Source organism: Ambystoma mexicanum, chromosome 11, assembly GCF_040938575.1.
Source record: "Ambystoma mexicanum isolate Mex_15411 chromosome 11, UKY_AmexF1_1, whole genome shotgun sequence".
NCBI classification, from domain to species: Eukaryota; Metazoa; Chordata; class Amphibia; order Caudata; family Ambystomatidae; genus Ambystoma; species Ambystoma mexicanum.
In genome coordinates, this window is record NC_090934.1 from 3,601,519 (window position 1) to 3,625,893 (window position 24,375).

Below are 24,375 nucleotides of genomic sequence, written 5' to 3' on the forward strand. Positions count from 1 at the left end.
TCCACCAGGCCCCCACCCATGTCTCCCACCACCCCCACCCCCCCAGCACTGTGGGGCACCTGCCAGCAGGCCCCCACCCATGTCCAACCCATGTCTCCCACCACCCCCACCCCCCAGCAGTGCAGGGGCACCTTCCACCAGGCCCCCACCCATGTCTCCCACCACCCCCACCCCCCAGCCACCAGGGGCACCCTCCACCAGGCCCCCACCCATGTCTCCCACCACCCCCACCCCCCAGCACTGTGGGGCACCTGCCAGCAGGCCCCCACCCATGTCCAACCCATGTCTCCCACCACCCCCACCCCCCAGCAGTGCAGGGGCACCCTCCACCAGGCCCCCACCCATGTCTCCCACCACCCCCACCCCCCCAGCACTGTGGGGCACCTGCCAGCAGGCCCCCACCCATGTCCAACCCATGTCTCCCACCACCCCCACCCCCCAGCAGTGCAGGGGCACCCTCCACCAGGCCCCCACCCATGTCTCCCACCACCCCCACCCCCCAGCACTGTGGGGCACCTGCCAGCAGGCTCCCACCCATGTCCAACCCATGTCTCCCACCACCCCCCCCCCAGCAGTGCAGGGGCACCCTCCACCAGGCCCCCACCCATGTCTCCCACCACCCCCACCCCCCAGCAGTGCAGGGGCACCCTCCACCAGGCCCCCACCCCCCAGCAGTGCAGGGGCACCCTCCACCAGGCCCCCACCCATGTCTACCACCACCCCCACCCCCCAGCCACCAGGGGCACCCTCCACCAGGCCCCCACCCATGTCTCCCACCACCCCCACCCCCCAGCAGTGCAGGGGCACCCTCCACCAGGCCCCCACCCATGTCTCCCACCACCCCCAGCACTGTGGGGCACCTGCCAGCAGGCCCCCACCCATGTCCAACCCATGTCTCCCACCACCCCCACCCCCCAGCAGTGCAGGGGCACCCTCCACCAGGCCCCCACCCATGTCTCCCACCACCCCCACCCCCCAGCACTGTGGGGCACCTGCCAGCAGGCCCCCACCCATGTCCAACCCATGTCTCCCACCACCCCCACCCCCACCCCCCAGCAGTGCAGGGGAACCCTCCACCAGGCCCCCACCCATGTCTCCCACCACCCCCACCCCCCAGCAGTGCAGGGGCACCCTCCACCAGGCCCCCACCCATGTCTCCCACCACCCCCAACCCCCAGCAGTGCAGGGGCACCCTCCACCAGGCCCCCACCCATGTCTCCCACCACCCCCACCCCCCAGCAGTGCAGGGGCACCCTCCACCAGGCCCCCACCCATGTCTACCACCACCCCCCAGCCACCAGGGGCACCCTCCACCAGGCCCCCACCCATGTCTCCCACCACCCCCACCAGTGCAGGGGCACCCTCCACCAGGCCCCCACCCATGTCTACCACCACCCCCACCCCCCAAGCCACCAGGGGCACCCTCCACCAGGCCCCCACCCATGTCTCCCACCACCCCCACCCCCCAGCACTGTGGGGCACCTGCCAGCAGGCCCCCACCCATGTCCAACCCATGTCTCCCACCACCCCCACCCCCCAGCAGTGCAGGGGCACCCTCCACCAGGCCCCCACCCATGTCGCCCCCCACCCCCCAGCAGTGCAGGGGCACCCTCCACCAGGCCCCCACCCATGTCTCCCACCCCCCAGCACTGTGGGGCACCTGCCAGCAGGCCCCCACCCATGTCCAACCCATGTCTCCCACCACCCCCACCCCCCAGCAGTGCAGGGGCACCCTCCACCAGGCCCCCACCCATGTCTCCCACCACCCCCACCCCCCAGCCACCAGGGGAACCCTCCACCAGGCCCCCACCCATGTCTCCCACCCCCCCCACCCCCCCCAGCACTGTGGGGCACCTGCCAGCAGGCCCCCACCCATGTCCAACCCATGTCTCCCACCACCCCCACCCACCAGGGGCACCCTCCACCAGGCCCCCACCCATTTCTCCCACCACCCCCACCCCCAGCAGTGCAGGGGCACCCTCCACCAGGCCCCCACCCATGTCTCCCACCACCCCCACCCCCCAGCAGTGCAGGGGCACCCTCCACCAGGCCCCCACCCATGTCTACCACCACCCCCACCCCCCAGCCACCAGGGACACCCTCCACCAGGCCCCCACCCATGTCTCCCACCACCCCCACCCCCCAGCAGTGCAGGGGCACCCTCCACCAGGCCCCCACCCATGTCTCCCACCACCCCCACCCCCCAGCAGTGCAGGGGCCGCCTCCACCAGGCCCCCTCCCATGTCTCCCACCACCCCCACCCCCCAGCAGTGCAGGGGCAGCCTCCACCAGGCCCCCACCCATGTCTCCCACCACCCCCACCCCCCAGCACTGTGGGGCACCTGCCAGCAGGCCCCCACCCATGTCCAACCCATGTCTCCCACCACCCCCACCCCCCAGCAGTGCAGGGGCACCCTCCACCAGGCCCCCACCCATGTCTCCCACCACCCCCACCCCCCAGCCACCAGGGGCACCCTCCACCAGGCCCCCACCCATGTCTCCCACCACCCCCACCCCCCAGCACTGTGGGGCACCTGCCAGCAGGCCCCCACCCATGTCCAACCCATGTCTCCCACCACCCCCACCCCCCAGCAGTGCAGGGGCACCCTCCACCAGGCCCCCACCCATGTCTCCCACCCCCCAGCACTGTGGGGCACCTGCCAGCAGGCCCCCACCCATGTCCAACCCATGTCTCCCACCACCCCCACCAGTGCAGGGGCACCCTCCACCAGGCCCCCACCCATGTCTACCACCACCCCCACCCCCCAGCCACCAGGGGCACCCTCCACCAGGCCCCCACACATGTCTCCCACCACCCCCACCCCCCAGCAGTGCAGGGGCACCCTCCACCAGGCCCCCACCCATGTCTCCCACCACCCCCCAGCAGTGCAGGGGCACCCTCCACCAGGCCCCCACCCATGTCTCCCACCACCCCCACCCCCCAGCACTGTGGGGCACCTGCCAGCAGGCCCCCACCCATGTCTCCCACCACCCCCACCCCCCAGCAGTGCAGGGGCACCCTCCACCAGGCCCCCACCCATGTCTCCCACCACCCCCACCCCCCAGCCACCAGGGGCACCCTCCACCAGGCCCCCACACATGTCTCCCACCACCCCCACCCCCCAGCAGTGCAGGGGCACCCTCCACCAGGCCCCCACCCATGTCTCCCACCACCCCCACCCCCCCAGCAGTGCAGGGGCACCCTCCACCAGGCCCCCACCCATGTCTCCCACCACCCCCACCCCCCAGCAGTGCAGGGGCACCCTCCACCAGGCCCCCACCCATGTCTACCACCACCCCCACCCCCCAGCAGTGCAGGGGCACCCTCCACCAGGCCCCCACCCATGTCTACCACCACCCCCCCCCCAGCAGTGCAGGGGCACCCTCCACCAGGCCCCCACCCATGTCTACCACCACCCCCACCCCCCAGCAGTGCAGGGGCACCCTCCACCAGGCCCCCACCCATGTCTACCACCACCCCCCCCCCCCAGGCCCCCACACATGTCCCCCTGCCCCCAGGTCCTGACGATACTCAATCATGGCAGTAATGGGCAGCATACCCAGCACAAACACCCAGCCAAGGATTGCATCCACCCACATAGTAAATGCAATCACATGATACAACCCCAATGGCAAGTATGTAAATTAACACATGTCTGTCACACACACATACACAATGGGTGCAAGTGAATGTCAAAACCCATATCATGGCATGAATGAAACCAATGAGAAAATACCACAAGTGAAAGTAAAAAAAAAATGTATTAAAGATGAAAAATAAGTAAACAAATCAAACATACAACAATGGGGATAACAAAATAAATGGTCCATGTCCGAGAACAAATGTAAAAATCAAAAAAACAAAGGAATCCAAAAATAAATGTTGTCCAAAGCAATATCATGTGGAAGGAAAATAATGAAAAACCATTGCCTCATGGTGAACACAAATATTAATCAAAAAAATCTTTCTTCAAAAAGCCAACTATACACAAGAATGTTCCAGGGTCCATGAGCCCAACACCATAAATGAAACCTACCACTAACTAATGAAAAAAATATATACAGAAAAGTGGCCATTGTCCGAGCGGTCCAAAAAAATATCAATAAATAAAGGAAACCTAACACTAACTAACTAAAGAAATATATACAATGGCAGCGGGCAAGTCCTGCGGCTCACTCTGTGATGTTGCTGGCCAGGGCATCCTCGAACTCCATGTCGATGTCCTGGAGGCGGGACTCTGTCCTGGCCCCGAGGTCTCGCAGGGATAACCCCATGTTCAGCTCAAACTCCCTGCGAGCTTCCTCGAGGCACTCAGCCCGCCTCAACGCCCGACGCATGGAGAACTCCGCCCTGACCATGGTGAGCCGCTCCTCTTCCGCCCGCTGCCGCTCCGCACCTATCCGCTGGACCAACTGCTCCCACACGGAAGACACTACCATCCCAGGGTTGCCCTGCCCTCCGGCCGATGCCTGCCCCTCTGATCTTGATGGCCCCGAGCCATGATGCCTCCCACGTCGAGCCCGCTGCTGCCTCCGACGCCACTGCCTCTGCCAGCACGACGGCATCCAGGCTGATGGAAACCACCGACGCCGTCATGCACGTGCCCTGCCCGATGATGCTGACACATCTTCCATCTGCTGGGGTCCAGTTGCTGTGTTGTCCACCCCTGCTGGACCTCCGACTCCCGACTGTGGCAGGGATGGGATCCCCACCGAGCTGGCTGCATTGCTCAGGGCAGGTCCACAGGGGGCCCTGGTGGCATCTGGGCCGGAAGACTGCAAGGAGAACGACTGGTGTATAGCCTGCACAGAGGAGGAGAGGGCCGCCAGATTGGCCAACACATGCAGGAAACCCCCGAACATGGCCGATCCCAATTGGGCCACGTCGGCACGGTGCACTTCGTGATGACGTGCGTGCTCCTCTGGGGAAGCACGCACGGCATCACGAATCACAGCCGTGCGCATCGCGACCCCAATCAGGACCTTCTCCACACGGCCAGGGGTCCCCTCGTCCGCAGGTGAAGGGGAGTCAGGTGACATGGACATCCCCTCTACCTGCGGACGGGCCTGGGACGGGGCATCCCTGCTGGTGCATGGTGGTGCACTCACAGGGTCAGGGACAGCGACATGCACAGGCCCCTCCACGGTGACCTGTGCTGCCTCCTGCCCCTGGCCCTGGACTGCACCACTTGCACCAGCAGGGATGCCCCCACCAGGCCCCATGTGTGCCCCAGTGGGCGGCCTCCTCCTCCTCTGTGCAAACCACCAACCTGGATGGCTCCTCACCGTCTCCCACCGTAGCAGGCCCCTGTGGGGGCTCACCCACCCCTTCCGCTGCAGCCGTGGGGGCATCCCCGCCGCCTTGCTCCACAGCGCCGTCTCCGCCCTCTTCTTCACTAGCCGCTGCGTAGAGGGAGACAAAGAACACAAGCATCAGGGTACTGTACATTGGTCCCCTAGACAGGAAGCAATAGCAGATGAGCACCACTGTCAAAGTACACTTCCATCATGTCCCTCCACAACACATGGGTCAGTCCAGGCAAAACACACACAGTAACAGGCATGGTGCATGCCATGGACATTTCCATGCATGTCCAATGGACTCTTGAAACATACAATGATATGTAACTCACATGCATCATGGGTCATGCCTATCACATGCACACACTTCACCTCAGTCACATCCATCTGGCCCCATACACCCCAAACACAGCGGATACAAGGGTAATTTGGCTGCTTCACTGAATCTGTGCATTGTCACACACATGTGTCATGCATCCATGGCATGCACAAGTCACAGACACGCAGGTCAGGCACACAGACATGGCTACCATATATGTACCTGGCATCAGCACCCATCCCTCACCCCCACCCATGTCCAGGTACAGAGACTGGCATGCTCTCATGTTTAAAATCTGCATAGGGCTCCCCATGTGGCATTCAAACACATGCAACAACCATGTGGTTCACACATCACTGGTCGCACATGCATTACCATGATGTCCCTGCACACATACATGCATACATGGCCTATGGCACACATACAGGCAACTATCATAGAACCAGCACACCGCAACATGCCCTGTCTCACACAGTAATGCCTGGACACTTACCGCTCAACTCCAGACGGGTCTCCCTCTCAAGGATCTGGGCGTGGAGCGCTGGGCGTACGCGTTCCAGGACCCTCATCTGGATGGAACTCATGCGGCCCCGGCCCCCCTCCATGAGGCGCCAGGCCTTCACAAGGGTCCTGGACCTCAAGTCCTCCCAGCGCTTCTTGATCTTCTGGACGTTGCGGGTTGCCACCCCCTCCGCGTTGATGGCAACCACACAGTCGGCCCAGATCCTCTCCCGTCCTTCCTTGCTGGCGCGGGACGATCCAAAGAGGGCATCATACTGCCCCAGGACATGCTCCACCAGGACACCAACTTCGGTGGCAGTGAAGCTGGTGCCCCTCTGCCCCTCTGGCCTGGGGTTGCCACTGGTGCCAGATGTGGAAGTGCCCGACATGGCAACCCCAGAGGCAGGTGTGGGTGGGCAACTGGGTCCTGGGGCTGGGCTGTGGAGCGATGTAGCCCCAGTCGGGAGTCTTCAGTTCCAGCAGGGGTGGACACAGCAACTGGACCCCTGCAGATGGCTGATGTGCAGGCACCAAATGGCAGGGCACGGTGGCAGCAGGCAGGCAGGCAGGCAGGCAGGCAGGCAGCAGCAGATGGCATGTGGGAGGCTGCTCGGGGCACTGGGGGGCAGTAACTCGGCCTTCTGGGCAGGAGCGTGGTCTTCCGTGTGTTTTCGCGTGGCCAGCTTGATACGGAGTGATTTGGCACGTAAAAATCCTGCACGTCAGCGTGAAATTCGAGGAAAGGCCCTAAGCGCGTCAGCACGCATACGCGATTCTATTGGACCAGAGTCCCTCAGCGCGTAAGCGCGTCTGTGACGTGACCCGCACGGGTGTTCCCCACTCAGCACGTGATGACTGAGCACACGTGGAAATACTGCACGTCAGAGTGTCATCGCGTGTAATTGGACAAAAGTGCGCGTACACGCGATTGGCCTATGTACGTGTATTTCAGGGGTGCGTGGGAATTTCCACACGCTATTGGATTGGGAACTGGATTCCAGGGGTGCGCGGGTCACACGCTCGCCTACAACACGTGCAAAGCATAAATTTGCGCACTTTAACAATAACAAGCTCAGACGCCAGGATGAACATACCGTTCCTAGCAGCAGTGGCCGTGGCCTACCAAAGGAGGAGGAGGATAGTCAGGGCCAGAATATTCACACCCAGAACCAGCCTTTTCGGGATGCCTGATGACCAGGTGTATGGGAGGTACAGGTTTCCACCACACATAATACTGGACCTGGTGAGTGAGTGGGAGGATGACCTCACATCACCCACCCTGTGCTCCCAAGCACTCAGCCCCCTGGAGAAGGTCCTCCAATTTACTGCACTTCTTAGCCACTGGATCATTTCAGCGGACAAGTGCCATAGTGGGTGGGGTGTCACAGGCCACCCAGTCACGCTGCGTACACCAGGTCTTGAACATCATCACTGCACGCCCATCAGTCCGCAGGCACATATACCTGCCCAGAACACCTGCAGAAAGGCATGCTGCCGCCCTGGATTTTTACGGTGTGGCACGATTCCCCAAAGTGCTAGGTGCCATCGACTGCACCCATGTGGCTCTACGTCCCCCCAGGGCATCTGAGCACATCTATAGGAACCGCAAGCACTGGCATTCCATCAACGTGCAGGTAGTATGTAATGCCAAGGGAATCATCACCTCAGTATATGCCAACTATCCCGGGTCCACCCACGACAGCTTCATTTACCGAATGTCCACCCTAAGCCGGGACCTAGAAGCTGGGCGGCATGGCGATACATGGCTGCTTGGTGAGTATGTATGCCACTGCACATGCATGCATGTTGGATACTGAGCAAGGTCACAACCCCACCAATGATACCAATCACCACCTCCACAGGGGACAGTGCCTACCCTCTCAGCCCCCACATGATGACGCCAATTCGGAACCCCACCACGCCACCCGAGGTAAGATATAACACAGCCCACATTACGACCCGGGGCATAGTGGAGCGCACATTCGGAGTGCTGAAGTCACGCTTTCGCTCCCTTGACCGTTCTGGCGGGCAGCTGTTATACGCTCCCCCAGTAGTGTGCAGGATCATAGTGGCAGCATGTGTCCTGCACAACGTTGCAACACGCCGGGGCCTGGCCGTGGACATGGTGGTGGCCCCACATCCCCAACCACATGCACAGCCGCTGCGCATGGGAGGGGAAAGGGCACGGGGGAGGCAGCCCGTACACAGCTAGTGGCTAATTACTTCACATAGTAATCACACCCCTGTGGAGTGCACACTGGCCTGGCACATTCCATCTGACAATCAATGATGACTCAACCTGACACTGATCCTGAATGTCTGGAGAATCAACCGTGAAAAGCATATCAGCCTGAGATTGTTCACCTGGAAGTGTTACAATGTGTGCATCCCTACCCACACATACACCACCAATGCAGTTTTGTGAAGAAACACATTCAAGCAGCTAAAATGAATACCCACTTGCTAAATGCAACAAGAGGACAGTGCCATGTCACCCAACCCATCCCCAGCACCGCCACACAACACACCGTGCCATGTCATGCTATGTGCAGGTAAACAAAGTAATCCCCACAACATGACAAGTGTCACGATGTACAGTGTCCCCAATTGAAACTTGCTACACCTGAAATGCTCACTGTAATGCAGGACCAACAACAAGCTTGAGCAGGTACTACCATTAACATGACTTCACTAATGTAATAAATCAGTAGTCTCACCACCTGGAAATGCCTGCACTCCCACCACTTCCAACTGTACAGTGTTGGCGCCATGTAGAGTTGTAGGTGCACTGCTGCCAACAAGGACCCCATCTCCAGACTAGAGGGCCTTGTGTAGACATGAGGAAGGGACCTGCAAATTGGGAGGCAGACACAGATGATGAGTTACACATCAATGCAACATGCAGTGTACAACACAACAGCAATATGCACTAGGAATGTATACACAGTATTGACTAGACTACCCACACATGTAGTGGGAGTCCAATGTCACCATGTACGTCAATGTCACTTGGGCACACCCTTTGCAAGCCCATGGAAACGGGAAGCAGGAGGGGTGTGTGTGACTCAAACCCAGGCATCTGAACCAAATACATGACAAGCCTGCATGTGCCCAGCCACAATGCAGCGTATGCCCACAGGAACCACGGAAGCCAACAAATTGTCCCAAAAAAATTGGGAAAAAAATAAAAATAAAAATAAAAAATCAAAAATGGCCATTGATGGGCCCGGGGGGGTTGGGGAGGCCACCCTGGAGGTCCGAGGACAGGGTGCACACCAAAACCCACCTATGTGGATCCTGGGAAAAAAAACACCTCCATGGGCTCATGGCCCACACGGCTACCCTATTGTGGGAGTATCACTGCTGTCGCTATTATCACTCTGTGCAGCTGCATCCGGAGGTGGTTGCACTATGGGAGGCAGCCCACGCAAGGCTCTACTCTGTTCCTCCATGGCTGCAAGCATGCGGGTGTGGTAGGTCTCGTTCTGGAGGATGAGTGTGCAGAGGTCCCCATGCAACAACTCGCGGGATGCCCGGACCTTCGCCCTCGTTGCCTGCATCTCAGCTGAGAGCATACGGGTGAGACGCTCCAGCTGCTGTTCTGTCCTTTGGTGTGTCGAAGCCTCAAGCTCAACAAGAGTCGTCCTGAGGTGATGGAGCTCCTGCCTCAGGGCTTCCCTGTGGCCCTGGGACTCTATGGAGATGGCCTCCTGCAGAGTCGCCAGTGCCGCCCGCCTGTCCCTGTTGGACGCCAACATGTCCTCCCTGTGTGACTGGCAGATGGAGTCGGTTGCCTGCTCTAGTCGCTCCATCAGCCTTTCAGGGGGGACAATGGAAGTGGCCACCCTATCTATGGCCTGAGCCATCATCTCGGATGATGCTGCCTGTTGGGTAGCCATACCGTAAATGGATTGCTCCCATGCGGTATTGCCAGGTGGCGTACGGCCACCACGTCGGCGGGCACCACACCTGTCTGGGGCAAGGCGGACTGCGCCTTGCTGTGCCGGCACTGCCTGAGGCTGCAGGACTGCATTCCCCCTCTGATCTGCTGGCCCAGGAAAAGGATCAGATGTCGCGGAGTGTGACCCTGCATCCGTAACCACCAAAGGCGTAGCTGCCAACACTGACATCCCCATTGTGGCTACTGACCCTGGTGCAGGTGGGTGGGACAGAACAGAATCCCTCCCTGGAACACTCACCTGCGACGGCACGTAGGTCTCATCATCCGAATCAACAGCTGAGTACAGCTCGGGGGAGGTGCAGCCAGAGACACCCCTTGAGAGCACGACCTGTAGCACTTGTGGGTTCTCACCCACCAGCACACCACGTCCCTCACTGGTGGTTGGTCGGCCCTCGGACCCCTCCTGGCTCTGCACCATCTCCACAACCCCAGCAGTATCAGGTGTGTCTTCCCCTGCAAAGACATAATAACAAAGAAATGGAAACATGCATTAGCACCATGGCACACAATGAGGGCTGAGAAGCAAGAGAACCAGTACTTGATTGACGCATGTCCCACATGACTAAGACCCTCCCATGCATGCACCCTCACTGCGTATGAAGGGCAGGCAAATGGCACACACTGATGACACAAAGATGGAAGATGAACACATTTTCTGCATGCTGCCTGGCAGTGGCATCACACATTGGCCTGTGATTGCCAGGTGACACACACATGCCATCACACAGATGGCATGTACCATTGCTATTGAGGCAAGATGGAGAGGAGGGCAGCACTTATTCATTCAGTCCAGTTCCCGCATGTAATAGCTTTTCTAATTCAAACACGTCTGATTTTTCACCTGGAGCTGCCAGTCCTAAATGGTCCAATTGCACAGGGACATGTGTGAACATATGATATCCAGGTAACAAAGTCACTCCACTTTACCATAGCCATGCCAGACATGTGACTAGAGGACTGAGAAATGCCTAGTATAAGTGGTGGAATGCAAACAATCTGTCTGAATGAACAGAGAAAAATAAGCAACAATGTTGTGGCAAGGTGACACTTCAAGGGCAATTGGCGTGCTGTTGGGCTAGATGTCTACTGTTGGCAGAAGGGATACTGCAATGGCCAAATGCAGCTGCGCAGGATGTATTGCATGAAGCACATGGCTGACCCATACGACTCAGGCGCACACACTCTCACCTGGCACACAAACAGAAGCCCTCACACACACACACCATGCACATGGATGACACACACATGCATGTGCACTCACCGGACAATGCCTCGTAATCAGGCAGATCTCCCACGCCTTGGATCTGTTCCTCCGTGACGTAGGTCCCAGCGACTGACTCATGTGGAGTGAGTTCCATGTCTACTACTGGAGACCCACCTCCAGTCACTAGAGTTGCGGCATGACTTGAGGCCAGCTTCTTCTTTGCCCTGCGCTTTAGGTCATTCCAGCGCTTATAGCAATCATTGGCTGTGCGCCTCACGATTCCAAGGGCACTTACGATGTCCGCAACGGTCTGCCAGTGTGCCTGGCGTTGTGCAGGTGTGGTCTTGGATCCTGCAACAATGACCATCTCGTTATCATGTCCGGACACATACTCGACAAGTGCATTCAGTTCGTCATCCGTGAAGCTGGGCTTCCTCGACGGGCCGGACTGTGTAGCCGTGTCTGGGGCATCAGCCTGTTCCGGGCGAGCACTCTTCCTCTTCCGCTTGGAAGGTGGTGGTGATCCTGAGTGTCCTGCGCCGCTCTGGACACTAGGGGCAGGAGCCCTGGTGGGCTCTGTATCAGGTGTGTGGGATTGCACACTCAGCATGGGAGTTGGTGCAGGCATTGGCTCAAGTGTAATGGTGTCAGGGGGAATGTCAGCAGGATGGACTAGGACCGACACTGTCCTGGCTGGGTGTGAGAGAGCTGGGGTGGATGGAGCCGCAGCTGCCCCTGCAGCCTCTCCGCCCTGCCTACTTGGGGCAGCAGATGACCTTGCTGCCCCAGATCCACATGGCATGATGGCATCAACGTGCACCAGCGCACGTGTCGTAGCCCTGCTGACCTGGAAGTCAGCCATGGAGTCAGCCAGGTCTGGTGCCACAATGGGCTGGTCCAACAAGGGCTGAGCATGGATGGTGTCAGCCACATCAGCCTCAACGGGAGGGGGGGGATTATGGGTGCCCTTGACTGGTCCTCCACACATGGGGGGACAGGCTCACCCTGCAAGTTACGACCACGTCCCCTACCGGATCCACCACGGCCACCACTTGTGGCTCTTCCATCTTTGCCACCCTTACGGAATCCTCGCCTCCCAGCCATGGCACTGATATTAATGTGGAGTGGCTGTAGACTATTGTCCTGGGCAATTGGGGGGTCAAAGGGGTTGGGTACCAGATGGTAATTGTACCCTAGTGCTCTAGCAAGGCTGAATGTAACCCCTGGGGAAAGATGACGGGTCACGCAACGCACAGGAGGCCCAAAAAAGGGAGATGACGTGCACGCAACCCCTCCTAGACCACGTGTGCAGAAAGAAAAACCTGCACTACGCTGTGGCACCCAGTAACACAAGAATGAACGTATGCGTGTCACACGCAGCCTAGAATGACCTCTGAAGGGGTAGGCTACACACGGGGCAAGCACAGATGTTAGATACGTGCGTGACTCACCGTCTGCCAGGTAAAAGAGCGTGAAAAATGAGCGCGTTTGGTTGGCAACACCCCCGCCAAAAGAAGATATGTACGCTGTCTGAGGAGACAGGACAACAGTAGAAGGGAACACTGTTTGAGGGAACAGGCCCAGGTAAACCAGTACAAGAGAAAAAAGAGAAAAAGCTGTCAGAGGTAACAGGGAGTACGAACTTGAAACGCCGTGAAGTAAATCGCGTGTGAAATGACAAGAAGTACAGAATTCACCCACTCGCTCTCCACGAAAAGCACGTACAAGGAAATGGTGTTCTACACGTACCTTATATGCAGGCCCACACGTACAGCGTCACTTACGCAGCGTGTACGTGCTAGGCCCATTCCCACCAATTACACGCTTTGTCACTTCTGCGTGTAGGTCCATTTTCACCAATTACACGCTTTGACACTTCTGCGTGTAGGTCCATTTTCACCAATTACACGCTTTGTAACTTCTGCGTGTAGGTCCATTTTCACCAATTACACGCTTTGACACTTCTGCGTGTAGGTCCATTTTCACCAATTACACGCTTTGTAACTTCTGCGTGTAGGGCTATTTCCACCAATAACACGCTTTGACACTCGGACGTGTCACGCAACATTTTCCTACGCGTGCACGTGACTTCATAGACGCGCATACGCTGGTGACGCGTTTACGCGCTAAGGGCCTTTCATCGATTTACACGCAGACGTGTTGGATTTTCACGTGCAAAATCACTCCGTATCAAGCTGTCCACGCGTTCACACACGAAAGACCACGCTCCTGCCCAGGAGGCCAAATTACTGCCCCCCAGAGCCCTGAGCACGCTCCCACCTGCCATCTGCTGCTGCCTGACTGCCTGCTGCCCACGTGCCCTGCCATTTGCTGCCTGCACATCAGCCAGGGGTGCTGTTGCTGTGACCACCCCTGCTGGAACCAAAGGCTCCCGACTGCTTTTCCGTCGCCCCACAGCCCAGCCCCAGCCCCCAGTTGCCCACCCACTCCTGCCTCTGGGGTTGCCATGTCGGGCACTACAACATCTGGCACCAGTGGCAACCCCCGGCCAAGGAGGCAGAGGGGCACCAGCTTCAGTGCCAGGGAAGTTGGTGTCCTGGTGGAGCATGTCCTGGGGCAGTATGATGCCCTCTTCGGAAGGTTGCGCGCCAACAAGGAAGGAAGGACGGACTCGGATCTGGACGGACATCGTGACTGCCATCAACGCGGAGGAGGTGGCAGTCCGCGACTACGAACGTGTCAGGAAGCGCTGGGAGGACTTCAGGTCCAGGACCCTCAACAAGGCCCGGCGCCTCATGATGGCAGCAGATGCTAAGGGGCGGGCGGGGCCACTTGTCGGAAGATCAGATGAGTGTCCTGGAACGCATATCCCCAGCGCTCCACATCCAGGTCCTTGAGAAGCAGACCCGTCTGGAGTCGAGCGGTAAGTGTACATGCATACTGATTGTAAGCTGTGCGTGTGGTGGTGTGCCAGGAGTGTGCAGGTTGAACATGTATTTTTATGTGGCCAAGTAGGGGGGGTGTACAGGGCTGTGAGGGTGACACATGCGAGGGGTCTCATGTGTGACACATGGATGGTGCTTGTGTGTGTGGGCTTGCATGGCACAGGATGTGGAGGAATGATTGTCAGGTGTGACATGGATGTCGATGGAGACACTGCGACAGTTGGCGGAGGTGTACACATGCATGCAGGTTTGGTGTTGTGTGTGCATGTGTAGTGTACTCCCTATGTTGCATGTGATGTGTGGATGACCTTTGGCTGCCCATGCTGTTGTATGTGAATGGATGGTGCTGGCTGTTGCATTATGGCTGTGGTATGGCTCATGTGTGCAAGTTGAAATGACATGTGTGTTGGGGATTGTGATGCCATGTGTGAGGTTTACCAATGCCACTCATGTATAACTGTCATGTGTGTATGAGTCCATTTTACAGTGCCCTGATGCCTGTGTTTTCTTTCTCCCTGTCTGCAGCGTCAACTGATGAAGAGGGCGGAGAAGGTGTTGTGGAGCACAGCGGCAGGGGTCGCACCACCAGCCGGAGACGCAAGGGCCGGATCCCCTCCCAAGTTGTGATCTCGTCGGGGAGTGAGGAGTCTGGTGCCGCGTCCCAGGCCGCAGCTGGCGAGGGGAGGTCCAAGAGGCGGAGGTCGGAGTTGGACTCCTCGGCAGCAGAAGGAGCAGCTGGGACCCCACAGGGCCCAACGGGGGAAGATGGCACGGAGTCATCCAGGTTGGTGGGGTGTTTGGTGGAGGGTGCCCCTGGTGGCTGGGGGGTGGGGGGGGGGTGGGAGACATTAGTTGGGCATGAGTGGGGGCCTGGTGGAGGGTGCCCCTGGTGGCTGGGGGGTGGGGGTGGTGGGAGACATGGGTTGGACATGGGTGGGGGCCTGCTGGCAGGTGCCCCACAGCGCTGGGGGGTGGGGGTGGTGGGAGACATGAGTGGGCGCCTGGTGGAGGCTGCCCCTGCACTGCTGGGGGGTGGGGTGGTGGGAGACATGGGTTGGACATGGGTGGGGGCCTGCTGGGAGGTGCCCCACAGCGCTGGGGGGTGGGGGTGGTAGGAGACATGTGTGGGGGCCTGGTGGTGGGTGCCCCTGGTGGCTGGGGGGTGGGGGTGCTGGGAGACATGAGTTGGGCATGAGTGGGGGCCTGGTGGAGGGTGCCCCTGGTGGCTGGGGGGTGGGGGTGGTGGGAGACATGGGTGGGGGCCTGGTGGAGGGTGCCCCTGGTGGCTGGGGGTGGTGGGAGACATGGGTGGGGGCCTGGTGGAGGCTGCCCCTGCACTGCTGGGGGGTGGGGGTGGTGGGAGACATGGGTTGGACATGGGTGGGGGCCTGCTGGCAGGTGCCCCACAGTGCTGGGGGGTGGGGGTGGGGGTGGGGGTGGTGGGAGACATGGGTGGGGGCCTGGTAGAGGCTGCCCCTGCACTGCTGGGGGGTGGGGGTGGTGGGAGACATGGGTGTGGGCCTGGTGGAGGGTGCCCCTGGTGGCTGGGGGGTGGGGGTGGTGGGAGACATGGGTTGGACATGGGTGGGGGCCTGCTGGCAGGTGCCCCACAGCGCTGGGGGGTGGGGGTGGTAGGAGACATGGGTGGGGGCCTGGTGGTGGGTGCCCCTAGTGGCTGGTGGGTGGGGGTGGTGGGAGACATGGGTGTGGGCCTGGTGGAGGGTGCCCCTGGTGGCTGGGGGGTGGGGGTGGTGGGAGACATGGGTGGGGGCCTGGTGGAGGCTGCCCCTGCACTGCTGGGGGGTGGGGGTGCAGGGGGACATGAGTTGGGCATGAGTGGGGGCCTGGTGGAGGGTGCCCCTGGTGGCTGGGGGGTGGGGGTGGTGGGAGACATGGGTGGGGGCCTGGTGGAGGGTGCCCCTGCACTGCTGGTGGGTGGGGGTGGTGGGAGACATGAGTTGGGCATGAGTGGGGGCCTGGTGGAGGGTGCCCCTGGTGGCTGGGGGGTGGGGGTGGTGGGAGACATGGGTGGGGGCCTGGTGGAGGCTGCCCCTGGTGGCTGGGGGGTGGGGGTGGTGGGAGACATGGGTGGGGGCCTGGTGGAGGCTGCCCCTGCACTGCTGGGGGGTGGGGGTGCAGGGGGACATGAGTTGGGCATGAGTGGGGGCCTGGTGGAGGGTGCCCCTGGTGGCTGGGGGGTGGGGGTGGTGGGAGACATGGGTGGGGGCCTGGTGGAGGCTGCCCCTGCACTGCTGGGGGGTGGGGGTGGTGGGAGACATGGGTGGGGGCCTGGTGGAGGCTGCCCCTGGTGGCTCGGGGGTGGGGGTGCAGGGGGACATGAGCAGGTGTGCAGGGTAGTCCCCTGTTTTGTGGGCTGCCTGCAGGGGCCGTGGAGGGTGTACAGGGAACACCTGTGAGGACCCACCCAGCCTAATCGCGTGTGATAATTCCCACGCACCCCTGTAATACACGTACCCAGCAAAATGGCGTGTGATAATTCCCACGCACCCCTGTAATTCACGTACCCTGCCAAATCGCGTGTGATAATTCCCGCGTACCCCTGTAATACACGTGCCCTGGCTAATCGCATGTAAGACTTCACGCGTACCCCTGTAATACACGTACCCTGGCCAATCGCGTGTTGAACTTCCCGCGTACCCCTGTAATACACATGCCCTGGCTAATCGCATGTAAGACTTCACGCGTACCCCTGTAATACACGTTCCCTGGACAATCGCGTGTTGAACTTCCCGCGTACCCCTGTAATACACGTACCCTGGCTAATCGCGTGTAAAACTTCCCACGTACTCCTGATATGAAGGTTGCCCGCTTTGCGTTCCTTGTTTGGCAGCCCTGTAAACTGGTCCAGGGTTAGCGCAGCCCTTTGCGATGATTTAGCGATTTTGATGGCTTTTCCTTGCGCGAGGGCGTTACTGGCGCTGCTGCAGGCTCGCTGCGATACTCTGCGCCACGGCTGGTTTGGGAGCATGAAATCCATGAATACGCTGTGTGCGGAAATCGGTTTTAGCGCACGTGCCTGGCGCACACAATCGCACGCGGACACTCTGCGCCAGCCGCTTGCGACACTTTTCTGCGAAATTCTATGAATTACCCTGTAAATGTTCACGAAAAGCTATATATTTTTTGTCAGCAAGGGGCTAATGTAGAGCAACCTGGTAAAAAGGCAAAGAGGTGATAAGTACACTTTGGTATACTGCATAGGCCTGGGGAGGTGATGTCTTGAAAGGCTCCAGCAAATGCAGCTTATAAACGTGGGCACGACAAAGTGCACATTTAAAGTCATGAATGAAAGCAGTTGCCATGTCACAAGGCTCCTGACTGCCAACATGGGGCCAGTTGCTATGGGGAGAGCCCTTGGGCTCGGACACCTTTCAAATGGAAAAAGATTAAAAGCCTGAACGCCGGGCCTGCTGTAGTCCTGAGTTTCAACCACATTTAGGCCTCATGCCTGAAGGCTGTTATTAGTGTGGGGCTGACTGTTTGCAAATGGCTGGGAATAATACTTCTAATACTTCTCCCGCTGATCATCTGGTGGGAGAAAGATTCTTTCTAGACACTTTACAGCACACAGCCCCACGCTGATAAGAGTCTGCAGTCATAAGGCCTTCTAAATGTTCTTTGAAAGACGGGACACCAGCGAATCACTGCAGTCCCATGCTCCCAGAAAATGTATAAGGCCTTATCCCTGCAGGCTGTGGGGGCCTGCTGGACAGCAGTGATTGTTCCTCTGATGCACACTTGAAGTGTTCCCACCCCCGCAGCAGAGGATCCCATGCTGGGGAAAGAACGGGGGTTGTGGAAACACTCCAATCAAAGAAACAATCACTACCGTCCCCCACTTCAAAGACATTAAGAAGGCCTTATGCCCAGCCGTGGTCATTGGGCCGGATTTTCCCAGATCTGGGATCCAACAAAAAATGTGTCCGATCCAATTTGCATTTAATTACTGTTTCCGATCTGCTTTTGTTGCCGACAGGTTCAGGTAATCAGGAAACGTACCCACAAAACCCTGCAACATCTAATATGAATATGCTTGTTAAGATTGTACTTTGTAGAACATGTTTCAGTTTAACCTAGATTAGGTATTCTCCCTATTTTTTGTTGTCGGGGGACCAATTCTCAAACGGGAGATTTCAATTAAGCCAAAAAAGAAAAAGAATTGGTTACCCCTTTCTATGCTGACAGAAAATTCAATTGGTGATGTTTTTACCACTCTTCATGTTTACATAAAAGAGGTGGCTGAATCTCAGCCTAAACTTGAACAATTCATCATGAAACCACATATTGTTGTTAAAAAACGAACTGATTTATTTATTAATCACGATTTATTTTTTATTAATCACAAAACATTTTTTTTTAAAAGACAACATATATAAGCATATTGTTAGAAAATCAACATGTACATAACCTTTGTTATTAAAAAAACTATTCAAGAACCTATGAATGACACACAATGTGCCGGAGTACCGGATGCCATGCATATATATATATATATACACAAGCTCAAATCCTATAGGAACAAACCAGGTAGGATAAGGAGAAAAAGGGGAAACTGTTCTTATTTTAGATCGTAAACATGTTTCGGCCAATGATTACATTACACACTATCTCTAGTGTATTTCCCTTCTAGTTCTGTAGGCCCCTTCAGGAAACAATATTTCTTCAAGATAGTGGTTTACTCCTGTATACCCCTTTGCTTGCTGATCAAAGATACATTTTTTTAATCTATTGTCAGCATGAAGGTGAATGCTCTCCCCGTAATTTAAGTGGAGAAACAGATTTCTTCTAGGACCTTGTCTGGTCCAAGAAGCAGATGAGTTATCAGTCACTTTTTCCCCAAGAACAAAGCAGAAGTATTCTCGTTATTTCCTCTGGGTGGTGTGAGAAAAGGCTTCCCGTGTTAGCTCTGAAGGCTTGTATTCAGAGGACAATCCTCTTATATCCACAGTTATTTTATAGCCCAAATAAATGGCACTGGATGACACCACCGGATGATGTCTAAGTGCGCTCGGTTCATTTTGATATTGGCAGAGTCACATTATATGGCGTCAAGGAACCGGGTAACACATTTTCCCAAAAGACATGGATGCGCTCTAATCCCTCTGGCTAAGTTTGGGATTGATTGATTTTCCAAGGGGTCAGACAGGATGCACTTCAAAGACATTAACAGGGCTGGGCGAAGGTGAGCCAGGGCCCTTTTCAAACATCTGCTTGGGGCCACCTGCCAAGACCTGGGTTCAGGACTGACTGTAGATGTTTATTGGCCCATTTCAACAGGTTTGGGTCCTTCCCTGCTTAGAGCAGAAGAAAATGGTTGTAATCACCTGTGGGGTGTATTCATTATAATGGAGACCAAGAAACAGATTATCACGAAACGGCCAACCAGCAGGTAGCACAAACACTAAACATCTTCTCAAAAGCTATTACTGCTTCTTTGTCAGTCGGGGAGGACACAGAGAAACTGGAGTGAAAGGGCAATGATGTGATTATCCCACTTTTGTATACCCTGAGGGAGGAGACATCATTATGGGCTCCAGCAAATGCAGCTTGTAAAAGGCACACTGCAAAGTGCACATTTAAAGCTTGACAAATACAATATATTGCTTCCGCCAGAAGACTGCTGACTGCCAACATGGGGGCAGCTGCTGAGGGTCCTGAAAAGGTTGAAACGCCCATACACCATCCCAAGCCATGAAGGCCTTTTTCCTGCAGGCTGTTTTAATGTTATTTGAAGCTTGATGGGGTTTTTAAAATGTTCTTTGAAGCGCAGGACATCAGTGACTGCTTTCCTGCACTTCAAAGACACTAAGGAGGCATTTTGTCTGGATGCTGTTTTATCAGTGCTTGTTTGTTTGTTTTTTTCTTCCTGCACTGGTAAAACAGCCTAATGAGGCTTTTTAACTGTTCTTTGAAGCGCTGCACTGACGGCAAGCCTGCAGCCATAATGTAACACAGCTGCTTACAGAAGCACTACAAATGTTGTTAACCTTACCTTTGGCAACAGGATGAAGTTAGCTTCTAAATCACCCTTCGGCATCCGTGTAAAAGATTTGGCAGCCGAGCTGCCCATGACTTGAGCTGCTTGTGCCACTCTTCTGCGCATGTGCTTGGCTGACACAGCGCCTGTGCTGGGCACATACATTGACACAATGTTTGAGCCCAGTCCGGGATACTCTACCTCTGCCTCGCCTGCAAGCTATGCAGCCCAAACCCAGGCAGGCCAGGCTACCTAAATGAATCCTCTTCCAAAAATCATGTTGCAGTTAGTGCGACATGATTCTTTAAATAAAAAGCAAATATGCAGTATTTTATCGCAAACTGCAATGCAATTCCGCTTATTTTATGTCCTGGCTCATAAGGCCCGGGTATTTGTATCCTGAACTGCATCCTCATACTGGAGTAGCCAGAGTGTGTGCTAAACTCAAGTGTGCCACCTTCCCCCGTGCAGAAAACCAGGGGATGGGAAGCTAATTATCCAGCTGTGTTGACATATTGTTTCTTGAACACTCGTTCTTTTGCATACATCATTTTCCCACACCATTTGTTATTAGAAGTAAGGTTTGGCAATAGGTTTATTAGTATTGGCCTTTTTTATTTTGACAAGACTCCACTAGGACTGTTATTTTTACTTTGATGGTCGTGGCTTACTCCCATCCTTAGATTTAGGGTTAGATAGGTGTTCATCCAACCCATTGCAGTTCAATAAACCCCCTTGTGCCGGTCTTCCTTCATGATACCATGCCTTCCTTACGTGTGGTGTCAGGAATGGGCTGTAACTCAATTGATGCTAATTGGGGAACCCTAACATTTCAAAAACATAGGAATCGAGCCTCAGAGCCCTCGGTTGCAACCAAAGAATCCATTGGCTTAAACATATGTAGTAGTAGGGAAGCTCCTATCCCTCCTGGAAAGAGTGGACTAATTACCACGGACCTGGTCCTAATACCCCTATTTGGCTGTTACATAGGGTCGCCCCCAAAAGCTGACCTAGCATGGAAGTATATGCTTTAGACATCCTGGCAGGAGTCTCAGACCCAGACATTAGAGGAGAAATAAAAGTTTTAGTATGAAAGCATGGGGAAAATACAACCCAGAGATAAAATATTCTAGGGAATTCCCAAAAAGGCTTTGTTTCCCCACTTTGAAGAGGAGAGGCAAGTTAAGGAAACAGAGGTGAAAAGCGTTTTGGAGAGGCCAATAAGAAACTGACATCAGTCCGCCCCCAGAATGCTGAGACATCTATCCTCCGTGATTTAGCATTTGCCCAGCGAAATAATCCCATACTGGCTGAGGCCTTCTTACAGGTAATAATTGAGGATGAAGGCCTAAGAAATGGCAGCCCCTTTTTCTTTTTGAATCAAGGTCTCCTTTATCAGAGAGAAACGGAACAGTTTGACTGAAACTCAGCTGGTGATACCCAAGACCCACTGGAAGATAGCGCTGAAAATTGCACACTCCCATTTGACGGGGGGATGACACTTGGGGCAGTCTAAGACTCAAGCACACATTAGTGGGAAGGTCTGTTGGCCTGATTTACATGTGGATATAAAGAACTTTATCCAAACGTGTGAGATGTCAGAAAACCAGTTCACTTATTACTTTACCGGCACCCTTGAACCCACTACCTATAAACAAAGTCCCCTTTTCCCAAATAGGCCTGGAAATTGTAGGTCCCTTAGAAACCTTGTAATTGCGGAAATAAATGAATCCTGGTGATTGTGGATTATGCCACCCGGTATACTGAAGCCTTCCCCATGAGATACGGAACTACCCAACAGATTTTAAAACATCTGCTGCCCTTCTTTTCTCAAGTAGGCTTTCCCAATGAGATTCAAACAGACCAGGGAAAGAACTTAGAGCAAACTGATCAGAGAGATAAATGAATTATTACGTATCGCCACTCTGAGAACCTCAGTTTACCACCCCCAGACAGACGGATAAGTGGAGAGATTTAATAAAACACGTAAGACAATCCTAAGGAAGTGATAGGAAGGACTGAGATCGCATGATAACCTGGGCCCTATTTGCAGTAAGAAAAACTCCTGAAGCATTTACTGGATTCTCTCTATTTGATTTACTCTACTGTGGTGAGCCCTGAGATGTATTAGATATGCTCATAGAAACCTGGGAAGAAAGAGAAGAAGCACCAATACTGCTGTCCCAGGCTGCCACCTGACTAAGAGATCATATAACCCTAGTTAGAACCTTGGTACAAACACATATAGAGAAAGCCCAGACTCAACAAAAACAAGACTATGATAAAAAGGTGAATCTCTGCTCTTTCTCTGTGGGTCAGAAAGTGTTGGTCCTCTTACCCATCTCTGAGAATAAACTATTCTCAGTTGCATAGATCCTATGAGATAATAGAACGTACAGGTGCATGTACTTATAGAGTAGCCCAACCAGACAAAAGACCCATCTCTATCATATTAACCTGCCAAATGAATGGAAGGAAAATCCAACAGCCTCCACATCCTCCATACTAGCCTGTTTGGTACCAGAGGAAGTTGATAACTGTGATGCTGGAAATGCATCAGAGGGACAGTGCCTCCGTATCCTTGTCCTTTACTGCTTTTTATCATGTGTTCTGTCGTGTTTTCTGTGCAGGAGTTAATGTGGGAATCCTGGTGGTGCAGCTCTCTCTTTTGGTTTGGTGAACGGACCCGTGGGATACCCTTATGGCACCCTAGTGTATGTTTTTGGGCATCTGTGGGTGGCCCACAGAGCAGGGTACGGGCTGGTGGCAGCTCCATGCTGAAATCGACAGGTGCGCGAAGTATCCTCCATTTTGGGATACCCCGGCCCTGCCATTGGGATCAGTTGATTCCTGATGGAAAACAAGATGGCCCCTGTGGCCTCCTGCTTTCTATTACCCATTACCTTGTTTTCCCAAAGTCCTGGGAAGCCCTGACTCTGTCCCTTCCCCCTGACTGGCTGTTGGATGGAAGTGCCATATATGGTGTTGTTGTGAAGGCCTGGCCAGACTAGCTGGATCCTTCCCGGAGATGTATGTTGTGGGTACCTCCTGTGGGTGGGACCCAGGTGAATAGAGTGTGTGACGAATATGCATTCTGTGTTGTGGGTGTCTAGTATCTGGTGGTTGACACAATGACTAAGACAACCCTGCCGGAAACTGGTATGAATGCAGCTTGGAGTGTTGAACGGCTCGGTACTTGTCCCAATACACATAACCTGTTGTGAGTGTCTGGAGAGAAGTGAATGGCCTGAATACCTTGTGTGCCTGATTGCCTGCCTGCCTGCATGAATGTCCGTATTCGTGATTGGATGCTTGAGTGTGACCCAGCGGAATGAATGGGAGATCAACAGTATATCTGGGGACCTCTCACTGCTAGGAATCGTGTTCAGAAGCTGAAGTCCACTACAACGAGTAACTGGAGTAACTGATGCTTGACCTTGAAGCCCTGCTGGACGAGAAGAATTGCTGTTGCTCTCCTTCACAATCTGCAAGCTGTTGTGCCTCCAAGGACTGACCCAGAGAGGACCTGGTAAGGCGCCCTCTTACCGAGCTACGAGGGACCATCGTGCACAGCTGATCTTTGACAACGCTCCGTGGTAGACAGACCTTCGACAGGCTGCCGACCCGATACGGGGACTGCTGCGGAACTCCAAGGAGAAGCACTCGGACTGTTGTCCGCCACTGTCGACGACGGACGTCGCCGACCAAAGCCGCTGTGCTCCCGTTTGCCTAAGAACTTCAATTGATCATCGGACGCTCTCGCCTGCATCGTCTCCCGCTGGAGAAGGCCCGACCGTTGACGTGCTGAGAAGCATCCACCGGTGGGTTTCCCGCCACCTAAGGACCACAGAGACGCCGACGGCTCGACGCCCTTGCTGGGCCACAGTTCTTCATCATCTCTGCGGTCCAGAACTATCGTCACTGAGGTGCCCCGCACGCCTCTTCCTTGCAGGATGCCAACGCTCTGTGGTCGACTAGCACTGCTAGGAACAAAGCTGTCACTTCCCTGCCGTAGTTCACCCTGTTCCCCATCGGACGTTCGACGACCCGTGACTCCTGCCTTAAAGGGAGGGCACTCAAGAAGAGCCGTCGATTCCCCGACACCGAACGCCAAGTTTCCCGACACCTCTCGACGATCCGTGGCTCCCGCCTGAAAGAGAGGCACTCAAGAAGGATCGGTCGACA

The 24,375-nt window shown here is 55.9% G+C and overlaps 1 protein-coding gene across 3 annotated transcripts in view; it reads left to right on the plus strand.

Moving 5' to 3' along the window:
* The window catches only part of LOC138502974 (zinc finger protein 300-like), a 669,426-nt gene that overhangs the window by 639,703 nt on the left and 5,348 nt on the right, over positions 1 to 24,375 (plus strand). The window contains exon 2 of one of the 3 annotated variants that reach the window (XM_069622381.1): positions 14,718 to 14,976. The exons of the other annotated variants lie outside the window; for them this stretch is intronic. The gene's annotated coding sequence lies outside the window, so the exon portion shown is untranslated. The remainder of the gene's footprint in view (positions 1 to 14,717; positions 14,977 to 24,375) is intronic. 3 annotated transcript variants of the gene reach the window in all.